This window comes from Oncorhynchus masou, chromosome 2, assembly GCF_036934945.1.
Source record: "Oncorhynchus masou masou isolate Uvic2021 chromosome 2, UVic_Omas_1.1, whole genome shotgun sequence".
NCBI lineage: Eukaryota > Metazoa > Chordata > Actinopteri > Salmoniformes > Salmonidae > Oncorhynchus > Oncorhynchus masou.
The window spans coordinates 1,037,690-1,052,594 of NC_088213.1; the positions used below are offsets into that span (position 1 = coordinate 1,037,690).

At 42.8% G+C, this 14,905-nt stretch overlaps 1 pseudogene; it reads right to left on the reverse strand.

The window, feature by feature from the left end:
* The window catches only part of LOC135554294 (aminopeptidase N-like), a 121,144-nt pseudogene that overhangs the window by 16,147 nt on the left and 90,092 nt on the right, over nt 1–14,905 (reverse strand).

Below are 14,905 nucleotides of genomic sequence, written 5' to 3' on the forward strand. Positions count from 1 at the left end.
AACTGACTCCCAGGGGATGGAGTCTCTCTCCTGAGACAGGTACCTGGTAATATATAATATATAATATAAGAACTGACTCCCAGGGGATGCAGTCTCTCTCCTGAGACAGGTCCTGGTAATATATAATATATAATATAAGAACTGACTCTCAGGGGATGTAGTCTCTCTCCTGAGACAGGTACCTGGTAAAATATAATATATAATATAAGAACTGACTCCCAGGGGGATGTAGTCTCTCTCCTGAGACAGGTACCTGGTAATATATAATATATAATATAAGAACTGACTCCCAGGGGGATGGAGTCTCTCTCCTGAGACAGCTACCTGGTAATATATAATATAAGAACTGACTCCCAGGGGATGGAGTCTCTCTCCTGAGACAGGTACCTGGTAATATATAATATAAGAACTGACTCCCAGGGATGGAGTCTCTCTCCTGAGACAGGTACCTGGTAATATATAATATATAATATAAGAACTGACTCCCAGGGGATGGAGTCTCTCTCCTGAGACAGGTACCTGGTAATATATAATATAAGAACTGACTCCCAGGGGATGTTGTCTCTCTCCTGAGACAGGTACCTGGTAATATATAATATAAGAACTGACTCCCAGGGGATGGAGTCTCTCTCCTGAGACAGGTACCTGGTAATATATAATATATAATATAAGAACTGACTCCCAGGGGATGGAGTCTCTCTCCTGAGACAGGTACCTGGTAATATATAATATATAATATAAGAACTGACTCCCAGGGGATGTAGTCTCTCTCCTGAGACAGGTACCTGGTAATATATAATATAAGAACTGACTCCCAGGGGATGGTCTCTCTCCTGAGACAGGTACCTGGTAATATATAATATATAATATAAGAACTGACTCCCAGGGGATGTAGTCTCTCCTGAGACAGGTACCTGGTAATATATAATATATAATTTAAGAACTGACTCCCAGGGGATGGAGTCTCTCTCCTGAGACAGGTACCTGGTAATATATAATATATAATATAAGAACTGACTCCCAGGGGATGGAGTCTCTCTCCTGAGACAGGTACCTGGTAATATATAATATATAATATAAGAACTGACTCCCAGGGGATGTAGTCTCTCTCCTGAGACAGGTACCTGGTAATATATAATATAAGAACTGACTCCCAGGGGATGGAGTCTCTCCTGAGACAGGTACCTGGTAATATATAATATATAATATAAGAACTGACTCCCAGGGGATGTAGTCTCTCTCCTGAGACAGGTACCTGGTAATATATAATATATAATTTAAGAACTGACTCCCAGGGGATGGAGTCTCTCTCCTGAGACAGGTACCTGGTAATATATAATATAAGAACTGACTCCCAGGGAATGGAGTCTCTCTCCTGAGACAGGTACCTGGTAATATATAATATAAGAACTGACTCCCAGGGGATGTAGTCTCTCTCCTGAGACAGGTACCTGGTAATATATAATATAAGAACTGACTCCCAGGGGATGTAGTCTCTCTGCTGAGACAGGTACCTGGTAATATATAATATAAGAACTGACTCCCAGGGGATGTAGTCTCTCTCCTGAGACAGGTACATGGTAATATATAATATATAATATAAGAACTGACTCCCAGGGGATGGAGTCTCTCTCCTGAGACAGGTACCTGGTAATATATAATATATAATATAAGAACTGACTCCCAGGGGATGGAGTCTCTCTCCTGAGACAGGTACCTGGTAATATATAATATAAGAACTGACTCCCAGGGGATGTAGTCTCTCTCCTGAGACAGGTACCTGGTAATATATAATATATAATATAAGAACTGACTCCCAGGGGATGTAGTCTCTCTCCTGAGACAGGTACCTGGTAATATATAATATATAATATAAGAACTGACTCCCAGGGGATGTAGTCTCTCTCCTGAGACAGGTACCTGGTAATATATAATATAAGAACTGACTCTCAGGGGGCGGAGTCTCTCTCCTGAGACAGGTACCTGGTAATATATAATATATAATATAAGAACTGACTCCCAGGGGATGGAGTCTCTCTCCTGAGACAGGTACCTGGTAATATATAATATAAGAACTGACTCCCAGGGGATGGAGCCTCTCTCCTGAGACAGGTACCTGGTAATATATAATATATAATATAAGAACTGACTCCCAGGGGATGGAGTCTCTCTCCTGAGACAGGTACCTGGTAATATATAATATATAATATAAGAACTGACTCCCAGGGGATGTAGTCTCTCTCCTGAGACAGGTACCTGGTAATATATAATATATAATATAAGAACTGACTCCCAGGGGATGGAGTCTCTCTCCTGAGACAGGTACCTGGTAATATATAATATAAGAACTGACTCCCAGGGGATGTAGTCTCTCTCCTGAGACAGGTACCTGGTAATATATAATATATAATATAAGAACTGACTCCCAGGGGATGGTGTCTCTCTCCTGAGACAGGTACCTGGTAATATATAATATATAATATAAGAACTGACTCCCAGGGGATGTAGTCTCTCTCCTGAGACAGGTACCTGGTAATATATAATATATAATATAAGAACTGACTCCCAGGGATGGAGTCTCTCTCCTGAGACAGGTACCTGGTAATATATAATATATAATATAAGAACTGACTCCCAGGGGATGGAGCCTCTCTCCTGAGACAGGTACCTGGTAATATATAATATATAATATAAGAACTGACTCCCAGGGGATGGAGTCTCTCTCCTGAGACAGGTACCTGGTAATATATAATATAAGAACTGACTCCCAGGGGATGTAGTCTCTCTCCTGAGACAGGTACCTGGTAATATATAATATATAATATAAGAACTGACTCCCAGGGGATGGTGTCTCTCTCCTGAGACAGGTACCTGGTAATATATAATATATAATATAAGAACTGACTCCCAGGGGATGTAGTCTCTCTCCTGAGACAGGTACCTGGTAATATATAATATATAATATAAGAACTGACTCCCAGGGGATGGAGTCTCTCTCCTGAGACAGGTACCTGGTAATATATAATATATAATATAAGAACTGACTCCCAGGGGATGGAGCCTCTCTCCTGAGACAGGTACCTGGTAATATATAATATAAGAACTGACTCCCAGGGGATGGAGTCTCTCTCCTGGAGACAGGTACCTGGTAATATATAATATATAATATAAGAACTGACTCCCAGGGGATGGAGCCTCTCTCCTGAGACAGGTACCTGGTAATATATAATATATAATATAAGAACTGACTCCCAGGGGATGGAGTCTCTCTCCTGAGACAGGTACATGGTAATATATAATATATAATATAAGAACTGACTCCCAGGGGATGTAGTCTCTCTCCTGAGACAGGTACCTGGTAATATATAATATATAATATAAGAACTGACTCCCAGGGGATGGAGTCTCTCTCCTGAGACAGGTACCTGGTAATATATAATATATAATATAAGAACTGACTCCCAGGGGATGTAGTCTCTCCTGAGACAGGTACCTGGTAATATATAATATAAGAACTGACTCCCAGGGGATGGAGTCTCTCTCCTGAGACAGGTACCTGGTAATATATAATATATAATATAAGAACTGACTCCCAGGGAATGTAGTCTCTCTCCTGAGACAGGTGCCTGGTAATATATAATATAAGAACTGACTCCCAGGGGATGTAGTCTCTCTCCTGAGACAGGTACCTGGTAATATATAATATATAATATAAGAACTGACTCCCAGGGGATGGAGTCTCTCTCCTGAGACAGGTACCTGGTAATATATAATATAAGAACTGACTCCCAGGGGATGGAGTCTCTCTCCTGAGACAGGTACCTGGTAATATATAATATATAATATAAGAACTGACTCTCAGGGGATGTAGTCTCTCTCCTGAGACAGGTACCTGGTAATATATAATATAAGAACTGACTCCCAGGGGATGTAGTCTCTCTCCTGAGACAGGTACCTGGTAATATATAATATAAGAACTGACTTCCAGGGGATGGAGTCTCTCTCCTGAGACAGGTACCTGGTAATATATAATATATAATATAAGAACTGACTCCCAGGGGATGGAGTCTCTCTCCTGAGACAGGTACCTGGTAATATATAATATATAATATAAGAACTGACTCCCAGGGGATGCAGTCTCTCTCCTGAGACAGGTCCTGGTAATATATAATATATAATATAAGAACTGACTCTCAGGGGATGTAGTCTCTCCTGAGACAGGTACCTGGTAAAATATAATATATAATATAAGAACTGACTCCCAGGGGATGTAGTCTCTCTCCTGAGACAGGTACCTGGTAAAATATAATATATAATATAAGAACTGACTCCCAGGGGATGTAGTCTCTCTCCTGAGACAGGTACCTGGTAAAATATAATATATAATATAAGAACTGACTCCCAGGGGATGTAGTCTCTCTCCTGAGACAGGTACCTGGTAATATATAATATATAATATAAGAACTGACTCCCAGGGGATGGAGTCTCTCTCCTGAGACAGCTACCTGGTAATATATAATATAAGAACTGACTCCCAGGGGATGGAGTCTCTCTCCTGAGACAGGTACCTGGTAATATATAATATATAATATAAGAACTGACTCCCAGGGGATGCAGTCTCTCTCCTGAGACAGGTACCTGGTAATATATAATATATAATATAAGAACTGACTCCCAGGGGATGGAGTCTCTCTCCTGAGACAGGTACCTGGTAATATATAATATATAATATAAGAACTGACTCCCAGGGGATGGAGTCTCTCCTGAGACAGGTACCTGGTAATATATAATATAAGAACTGACTCCCAGGGGATGTTGTCTCTCTCCTGAGACAGGTACCTGGTAATATATAATATAAGAACTGACTCCCAGGGGATGGAGTCTCTCTCCTGAGACAGGTACCTGGTAATATATAATATATAATATAAGAACTGACTCCCAGGGGATGGAGTCTCTCTCCTGAGACAGGTACCTGGTAATATATAATATATAATATAAGAACTGACTCCCAGGGATGTAGTCTCTCTCCTGAGACAGGTACCTGGTAATATATAATATAAGAACTGACTCCCAGGGGATGGTCTCTCTCCTGAGACAGGTACCTGGTAATATATAATATATAATATAAGAACTGACTCCCAGGGGATGTAGTCTCTCTCCTGAGACAGGTACCTGGTAATATATAATATATAATTTAAGAACTGACTCCCAGGGGATGGAGTCTCTCTCCTGAGACAGGTACCTGGTAATATATAATATATAATATAAGAACTGACTCCCAGGGGATGGAGTCTCTCTCCTGAGACAGGTACCTGGTAATATATAATATATAATATAAGAACTGACTCCCAGGGGATGTAGTCTCTCTCCTGAGACAGGTACCTGGTAATATATAATATAAGAACTGACTCCCAGGGGATGGAGTCTCTCTCCTGAGACAGGTACCTGGTAATATATAATATATAATATAAGAACTGACTCCCAGGGGATGTAGTCTCTCTCCTGAGACAGTTACCTGGTAATATATAATATATAATTTAAGAACTGACTCCCAGGGGATGGAGTCTCTCTCCTGAGACAGGTACCTGGTAATATATAATATATAATATAAGAACTGACTCCCAGGGGATGGAGTCTCTCTCCTGAGACAGGTACCTGGTAATATATAATATATAATATAAGAACTGACTCCCAGGGGATGGAGTCTCTCTCCTGAGACAGGTACCTGGTAATATATAATATAAGAACTGACTCCCAGGGGATGGAGTCTCTCTCCTGAGACAGGTACCTGGTAATATATAATATATAATATAAGAACTGACTCCCAGGGGATGTAGTCTCTCTCCTGAGACAGGTACCTGGTAATATATAATATATAATATAAGAACTGACTCCCAGGGGATGTAGTCTCTCTCCTGAGACAGGTACCTGGTAATATATAATATAAGAACTGACTCCCAGGGGATGGAGTCTCTCTCCTGAGACAGGTACCTGGTAATATATAATATAAGAACTGACTCCCAGGGGATGGAGTCTCTCTCCTGAGACAGGTACCTGGTAATATATAATATATAATATAAGAACTGACTCCCAGGGATGTAGTCTCTCTCCTGAGACAGGTACCTGGTAATATATAATATATAATATAAGAACTGACTCCCAGGGGATGCAGTCTCTCTCCTGAGACAGGTACCTGGTAATATATAATATATAATATAAGAAATGACTCCCAGGGATGGAGTCTCTCTCCTGAGACAGGTACCTGGTAATATATAATATATAATATAAGAACTGACTCCCAGGGGATGGAGTCTCTCCTGAGACAGGTACCTGGTAATATATAATATAAGAACTGACTCCCAGGGGATGTAGTCTCTCTCCTGAGACAGGTACCTGGTAATATATAATATATAATATAAGAACTGACTCCCAGGGGATGGAGTGTCTCTCCTGAGACAGGTACCTGGTAATATATAATATATAATATAAGAACTGACTCCCAGGGGATGGTGTCTCTCTCCTGAGACAGGTACCTGGTAATATATAATATATAATATAAGAACTGACTCCCAGGGGATGGAGTCTCTCTCCTGAGACAGCTACCTGGTAATATATAATATAAGAACTGACTCCCAGGGGATGGAGTCTCTCTCCTGAGACAGGTACCTGGTAATATATAATATATAATATAAGAACTGACTCCCAGGGGATGGAGTCTCTCTCCCCTGAGACAGGTACCTGGTAATATATAATATATAATATAAGAACTGACTCCCAGGGGATGGAGTCTCTCTCCTGAGACAGGTACCTGGTAATATATAATATATAATATAAGAACTGACTCCCAGGGATGGAGTCTCTCTCCTGAGACAGGTACCTGGTAATATATAATATAAGAACTGACTCCCAGGGGATGTTGTCTCTCTCCTGAGACAGGTACCTGGTAATATATAATATAAGAACTGACTCCCAGGGGATGGAGTCTCTCTCCTGAGACAGGTACCTGGTAATATATAATATATAATATAAGAACTGACTCCCAGGGGATGGAGTCTCTCTCCTGAGACAGGTACCTGGTAATATATAATATATAATATAAGAACTGACTCCCAGGGGATGTAGTCTCTCTCCTGAGACAGTTACCTGGTAATATATAATATATAATTTAAGAACTGACTCCCAGGGGATGGAGTCTCTCTCCTGAGACAGGTACCTGGTAATATATAATATATAATATAAGAACTGACTCCCAGGGGATGGAGTCTCTCTCCTGAGACAGGTACCTGGTAATATATAATATATAATATAAGAACTGACTCCCAGGGGATGGAGTCTCTCTCCTGAGACAGGTACCTGGTAATATATAATATAAGAACTGACTCCCAGGGGATGGAGTCTCTCTCCTGAGACAGGTACCTGGTAATATATAATATATAATATAAGAACTGACTCCCAGGGGATGTAGTCTCTCTCCTGAGACAGGTACCTGGTAATATATAATATATAATATAAGAACTGACTCCCAGGGGATGTAGTCTCTCTCCTGAGACAGGTACCTGGTAATATATAATATAAGAACTGACTCCCAGGGGATGGAGTCTCTCTCCTGAGACAGGTACCTGGTAATATATAATATAAGAACTGACTCCCAGGGGATGGAGTCTCTCTCCTGAGACAGGTACCTGGTAATATATAATATATAATATAAGAACTGACTCCCAGGGGATGTAGTCTCTCTCCTGAGACAGGTACCTGGTAATATATAATATATAATATAAGAACTGACTCCCAGGGGATGCAGTCTCTCTCCTGAGACAGGTACCTGGTAATATATAATATATAATATAAGAAATGACTCCCAGGGGATGGAGTCTCTCTCCTGAGACAGGTACCTGGTAATATATAATATATAATATAAGAACTGACTCCCAGGGGATGGAGTCTCTCTCCTGAGACAGGTACCTGGTAATATATAATATAAGAACTGACTCCCAGGGGATGTAGTCTCTCTCCTGAGACAGGTACCTGGTAATATATAATATATAATATAAGAACTGACTCCCAGGGGATGGAGTGTCTCTCCTGAGACAGGTACCTGGTAATATATAATATATAATATAAGAACTGACTCCCAGGGGGATGGTGTCTCTCTCCTGAGACAGGTACCTGGTAATATATAATATATAATATAAGAACTGACTCCCAGGGGATGGAGTCTCTCTCCTGAGACAGCTACCTGGTAATATATAATATAAGAACTGACTCCCAGGGGATGGAGTCTCTCTCCTGAGACAGGTACCTGGTAATATATAATATATAATATAAGAACTGACTCCCAGGGGATGGAGTCTCTCTCCTGAGACAGGTACCTGGTAATATATAATATATAATATAAGAACTGACTCCCAGGGGATGGAGTCTCTCTCCTGAGACAGGTACCTGGTAATATATAATATATAATATAAGAACTGACTCCCAGGGGATGGAGTCTCTCTCCTGAGACAGGTACCTGGTAATATATAATATAAGAACTGACTCCCAGGGGATGTTGTCTCTCTCCTGAGACAGGTACCTGGTAATATATAATATAAGAACTGACTCCCAGGGGATGGAGTCTCTCTCCTGAGACAGGTACCTGGTAATATATAATATATAATATAAGAACTGACTCCCAGGGGATGGAGTCTCTCTCCTGAGACAGGTACCTGGTAATATATAATATATAATATAAGAACTGACTCCCAGGGGATGTAGTCTCTCTCCTGAGACAGGTACCTGGTAATATATAATATAAGAACTGACTCCCAGGGGATGGTCTCTCTCCTGAGACAGGTACCTGGTAATATATAATATATAATATAAGAACTGACTCCCAGGGGATGTAGTCTCTCTCCTGAGACAGGTACCTGGTAATATATAATATATAATTTAAGAACTGACTCCCAGGGGATGGAGTCTCTCTCCTGAGACAGGTACCTGGTAATATATAATATATAATATAAGAACTGACTCCCAGGGGATGGAGTCTCTCTCCTGAGACAGGTACCTGGTAATATATAATATATAATATAAGAACTGACTCCCAGGGGATGTAGTCTCTCTCCTGAGACAGGTACCTGGTAATATATAATATAAGAACTGACTCCCAGGGGATGGTCTCTCTCCTGAGACAGGTACCTGGTAATATATAATATATAATATAAGAACTGACTCCCAGGGGATGTAGTCTCTCTCCTGAGACAGGTACCTGGTAATATATAATATATAATTTAAGAACTGACTCCCAGGGGATGGAGTCTCTCTCCTGAGACAGGTACCTGGTAATATATAATATATAATATAAGAACTGACTCCCAGGGGATGGAGTCTCTCTCCTGAGACAGGTACCTGGTAATATATAATATATAATATAAGAACTGACTCCCAGGGGATGGAGTCTCTCTCCTGAGACAGGTACCTGGTAATATATAATATAAGAACTGACTCCCAGGGGATGGAGTCTCTCTCCTGAGACAGGTACCTGGTAATATATAATATATAATATAAGAACTGACTCCCAGGGGATGTAGTCTCTCCTGAGACAGGTACCTGGTAATATATAATATATAATATAAGAACTGACTCCCAGGGGATGGAGTCTCTCCTGAGACAGGTACCTGGTAATATATAATATATAATATAAGAACTGACTCCCAGGGGATGGAGTCTCTCCTGAGACAGGTACCTGGTAATATATAATATAAGAACTGACTCCCAGGGGATGGAGTCTCTCCTGAGACAGGTACCTGGTAATATATAATATAAGAACTGACTCCCAGGGGATGGAGTCTCTCTCCTGAGACAGGTACCTGGTAATATATAATATATAATATAAGAACTGACTCCCAGGGGATGTAGTCTCTCTCCTGAGACAGGTACCTGGTAATATATAATATAAGAACTGACTCCCAGGGGATGGAGTCTCTCTCCTGAGACAGGTACCTGGTAATATATAATATATAATATAAGAACTGACTCCCAGGGGATGCAGTCTCTCTCCTGAGACAGGTACCTGGTAATATATAATATATAATATAAGAACTGACTCCCAGGGGATGGAGTCTCTCTCCTGAGACAGGTACCTGGTAATATATAATATATAATATAAGAACTGACTCCCAGGGGATGGAGTCTCTCTCCTGAGACAGGTACCTGGTAATATATAATATAAGAACTGACTCCCAGGGGATGTAGTCTCTCTCCTGAGACAGGTACCTGGTAATATATAATATATAATATAAGAACTGACTCCCAGGGGATGGAGTCTCTCTCCTGAGACAGGTACCTGGTAATATATAATATATAATATAAGAACTGACTCCCAGGGGATGGTGTCTCTCTCCTGAGACAGGTACCTGGTAATATATAATATATAATATAAGAACTGACTCCCAGGGGATGGAGTCTCTCTCCTGAGACAGGTACCTGGTAATATATAATATAAGAACTGACTCCCAGGGGATGTAGTCTCTCTCCTGAGACAGGTACCTGGTAATATATAATATATAATATAAGAACTGACTCCCAGGGATGGAGTCTCTCTCCTGAGACAGGTACCTGGTAATATATAATATAAGAACTGACTCCCAGGGGATGTAGTCTCTCCTGAGACAGGTACCTGGTAATATATAATATATAATATAAGAACTGACTCCCAGGGGATGTAGTCTCTCTCCTGAGACAGGTACCTGGTAATATATAATATAAGAACTGACTCCCAGGGGATGTAGTCTCTCCTGAGACAGGTACCTGGTAATATATAATATATAATATAAGAACTGACTCCCAGGGGATGGAGTCTCTCTCCTGAGACAGGTACCTGGTAATATATAATATAAGAACTGACTCCCAGGGGATGTAGTCTCTCTCCTGAGACAGGTACCTGGTAATATATAATATATAATATAAGAACTGACTCCCAGGGGATGTAGTCTCTCTCCTGAGACAGGTACCTGGTAATATAAGAACTGACTCCCAGGGGATGTAGTGTCTCTCCTGAGACAGGTACCTGGTAATATATAATATAAGAACTGACTCCCAGGGGATGTAGTCTCTCTCCTGAGACAGGTACCTGGTAATATATAATATAAGAACTGACTCCCAGGGGGCGGAGTCTCTCTCCTGAGACAGGTACCTGGTAATATATAATCTGTATAGTAGAATATATTACTCTAGTTACCTGGTGGTCCTCAGAGCTAATGTCGTGTTGATCACCTTGGCCCTGGAAACACACAACAATATGACAGCACAACCACATCAGCTCCCAGCTTCCACACAGTTCACCAGGAAATACAGTAGGTGGGGGAGTAAGAAAGAGCTTTACCTGGCCAGATTGAAGGCATCATCCACTATTTGAGCTCTGTTAATTAAAGGAATGACCTGCACACAGAAGTTCTGATGTTACATTGCGTCATATGGAATCATACTCTGATAGGTAATATCCACATAAGATTGGATTAATAACGTATACTGACCGTGTGGTCTGTGGTGAGCTGGTTGAGGAGTCGTTCCCAGTTGTCCATGTCGTAGTTAACCCTGTAATAGCCAGACACATTGAGGTTGGCCAGAACCCACTCAGATCCTGCTGTCGTCATGGGGGGGTGTCTGTCTGTTGAAGGAAAGCAACACACTGGTCACAGAAAGGCAACTTTCTGCCAGATTTTACAAAATTCACTGGTTTTCCAGAATATCCTGGTTAGAGGATTCCCTGACTTCCCGCTAATTCCCAAGTAATTCCATTAGAACTCAGGGACTTTTTGGGAAAGTTACCATAATTTTGCAACCTTGGTCTCAAGTTAGGATTCAACACAGAACTTCCTGTTACGATGAACAATAACATGACCTGGCCATGTCCATTAGTCCAGGGACATCTCCACTGATACCCATGGACCTGTCCATTAGTCCAGGGACATCTCCACTGATACCCATGGACCTGTCCATTAGTCCAGGGACATCTCCACTGATACCCATGGACCTGTCCATTAGTCCAGGGACATCTCCACTGATACCCATGGACCTGTCCATTAGTCCAGGGACATCTCCACTGATAACCATGGACCTGTCCATTAGTCATTAGTCCAGGGACATCTCCACTGATACCCATGGACCTGTTCATTAGTCATTAGTCCAGGGACATCTCCACTGATACCCATGGACCTGTTCATTAGTCATTAGTCCAGGGACATCTCCACTGATACCCATGGACCTGTTCATTAGTCATTAGTCCAGGGACATCTCCACTGATACCCATGGGCCTGTTCATTAGTCCAGGGACATCTCCACTGATACCCATGGGCCTGTTCATTAGTCCAGGGACATCTCCACTGATACCCATGGGCCTGTCCATTAGTCCAGGGACATCTCCACTGATACCCATGGACCTGTCCATTAGTCCAGGGACATCTCCACTGATACCCATGGACCTGTCCATTAGTCCAGGGACATCTCCACTGATACCCATGGACCTGTACATTAGTCCAGGGACATCTCCACTGATACCCATGGGCCTGTTCATTAGTCCAGGGACATCTCCACTGATACCCATGGACCTGTTCATTAGTCCAGGGACATCTCCACTGATACCCATGGGCCTGTTCATTAGTCCAGGGACATCTCCACTGATACCCATGGACCTGTCCATTAGTCATTAGTCCAGGGAAATCTCCACTGATACCCATGGGCCTGTTCATTAGTCATTAGTCCAGGGACATCTCCACTGATACCCATGGACCTGTCCATTAGTCCAGGGACATCTCCACTGATACCCATGGACCTGTCCATTAGTCCAGGGACATCTCCACTGATACCCATGGACCTGTTCATTAGTCATTAGTCCAGGGACATCTCCACTGATACCCATGAGCCTTTTCATTAGTAATTAGTCCAGGGACATCTCCACTGATACCCATGGACCTGTTCATTAGTCCAGGGACATCTCCACTGATACCCATGAGCCTTTTCATTAGTAATTAGTCCAGGGACATCTCCACTGATACCCATGGACCTGTACATTAGTCCAGGGACATCTCCACTCATAGCCATGGAACTGTACATTAGTCCAGGGACATCTCCACTGATACCCATGGGCCTGTCCATTAGTCCAGGGACATCTCCACTGATACCCATGAGCCTTTTCATTAGTAATTAGTCCAGGGACATCTCCACTGATACCCATGGACCTGTTCATTAGTCCAGGGACATCTCCACTGATACCCATGGGCCTGTCCATTAGTCCAGGGACATCTCCACTGATACCCATGAGCCTTTTCATTAGTAATTAGTCCAGGGACATCTCCACTGATACCCATGGACCTGTACATTAGTCCAGGGACATCTCCACTCATAGCCATGGAACTGTACATTAGTCCAGGGACATCTCCACTTATACCCATGCTGGGCTTCATTTGACACAAACACTCGCATTAGAAATACCTGTTTCCTGAAGAAGCCAGTGTTGCTCTCTCTCAACTCCTCCCTTCATCCATTTGATGGGGACCAACCAGGTGTAACTAAAAAGACATGGGAACAGGATGGTCAGGTGACTGAATTAAAGATGATTTGGGGTTTATCATCATGACCTTATTGTTGAATGATCATGACCCAAGCTGAACGAACCCCCCTCCTTAACACCAGGCTGTACTAACCCCTCATTCACACAGGTTGAACTAACCCCTCCTTAACCCCAGGTAGTACTAACCCCAGACTATACGAACCCTCCTTAACCCCAGACTATACTAACCCCTCCTCAACCCCAGACTGTACTAACACCAGGCTGTACTAACCCCTCATTCACACAGGTTGAACTAACCCCTCCTTAACCCCAGGCTGTACTAACCCCTCCTTAACCCCAGGCTGTACTAACCCCTCCTTAACCCCAGGCTGTACTAACCCCAGGCTGTACTAACCCCTCCTTAAACCCCAGACTGTACTAACCCCTCCTTAACCCCAGACTATACTAACCCCTCCTGAACCCCAGACTGTACTAACCCCTCCTTAACCCCAGACTATACTAACCCCTCCTGAACCCCAGACTATACTAACCCCTCCTTAACCCCAGGCTGTACTAACCCCAGGCTGTACTAACCCCTCCTTAAACACCAGACTGTACTAACCCCTCCTTAACCCCAGGCTGTACTAACCCCTCCTTAACCCCAGGCTGTACTAACCCCTCCTTAACCCCAGGCTGTACTAACCCCAGGCTGTACTAACCCCTCCTTAAACCCCAGACTGTACTAACCCCTCCTTAACCCCAGACTATACTAACCCCTCCTTAACCCCAGACTGTACTAACCCCTCCTTAACCCCAGACTATACTAACCCCTCCTCAACCCCAGACTGTACTAACCCCTCCTTAACCCCAGACTATACTAACCCCTCCTTAACCCCCAGACTATACTAACCCCTCCTTAACCCCAGACTGTACTAACCCCTCCTTAACCCCAGACTATACTAACCCCTCCTTAACCCCAGACTGTACTAACCCCTCCTTAACCCCAGACTGTACTAACCCCTCCTTAACCCCAAACTGTACTAACCCCAGACTATACTAACCCCTCCTTAATCCCAGGCTGTACTAACTCCTCCTTAACCCCAGACTATACTAACCCCTCCTTAACCCCAAACTGTACTAACCCCAGACTATACTAACCCCTCCTTAATCCCAGGCTGTACTAACCCCTCCTTAACCCCAAACTGTACTAACCCCAGACTATACTAACCCCTCCTTAACCCCAGACTGTACTAACCCCTCCTTAACCCCAGACTATACTAACCCCTCCTTAACCCCAGGCTGTACTAACCCCTCCTCAACCCCAGACTATACTAACCCCAGACTATACTAACCCCTCCTTAACCCCAGGATGTACTA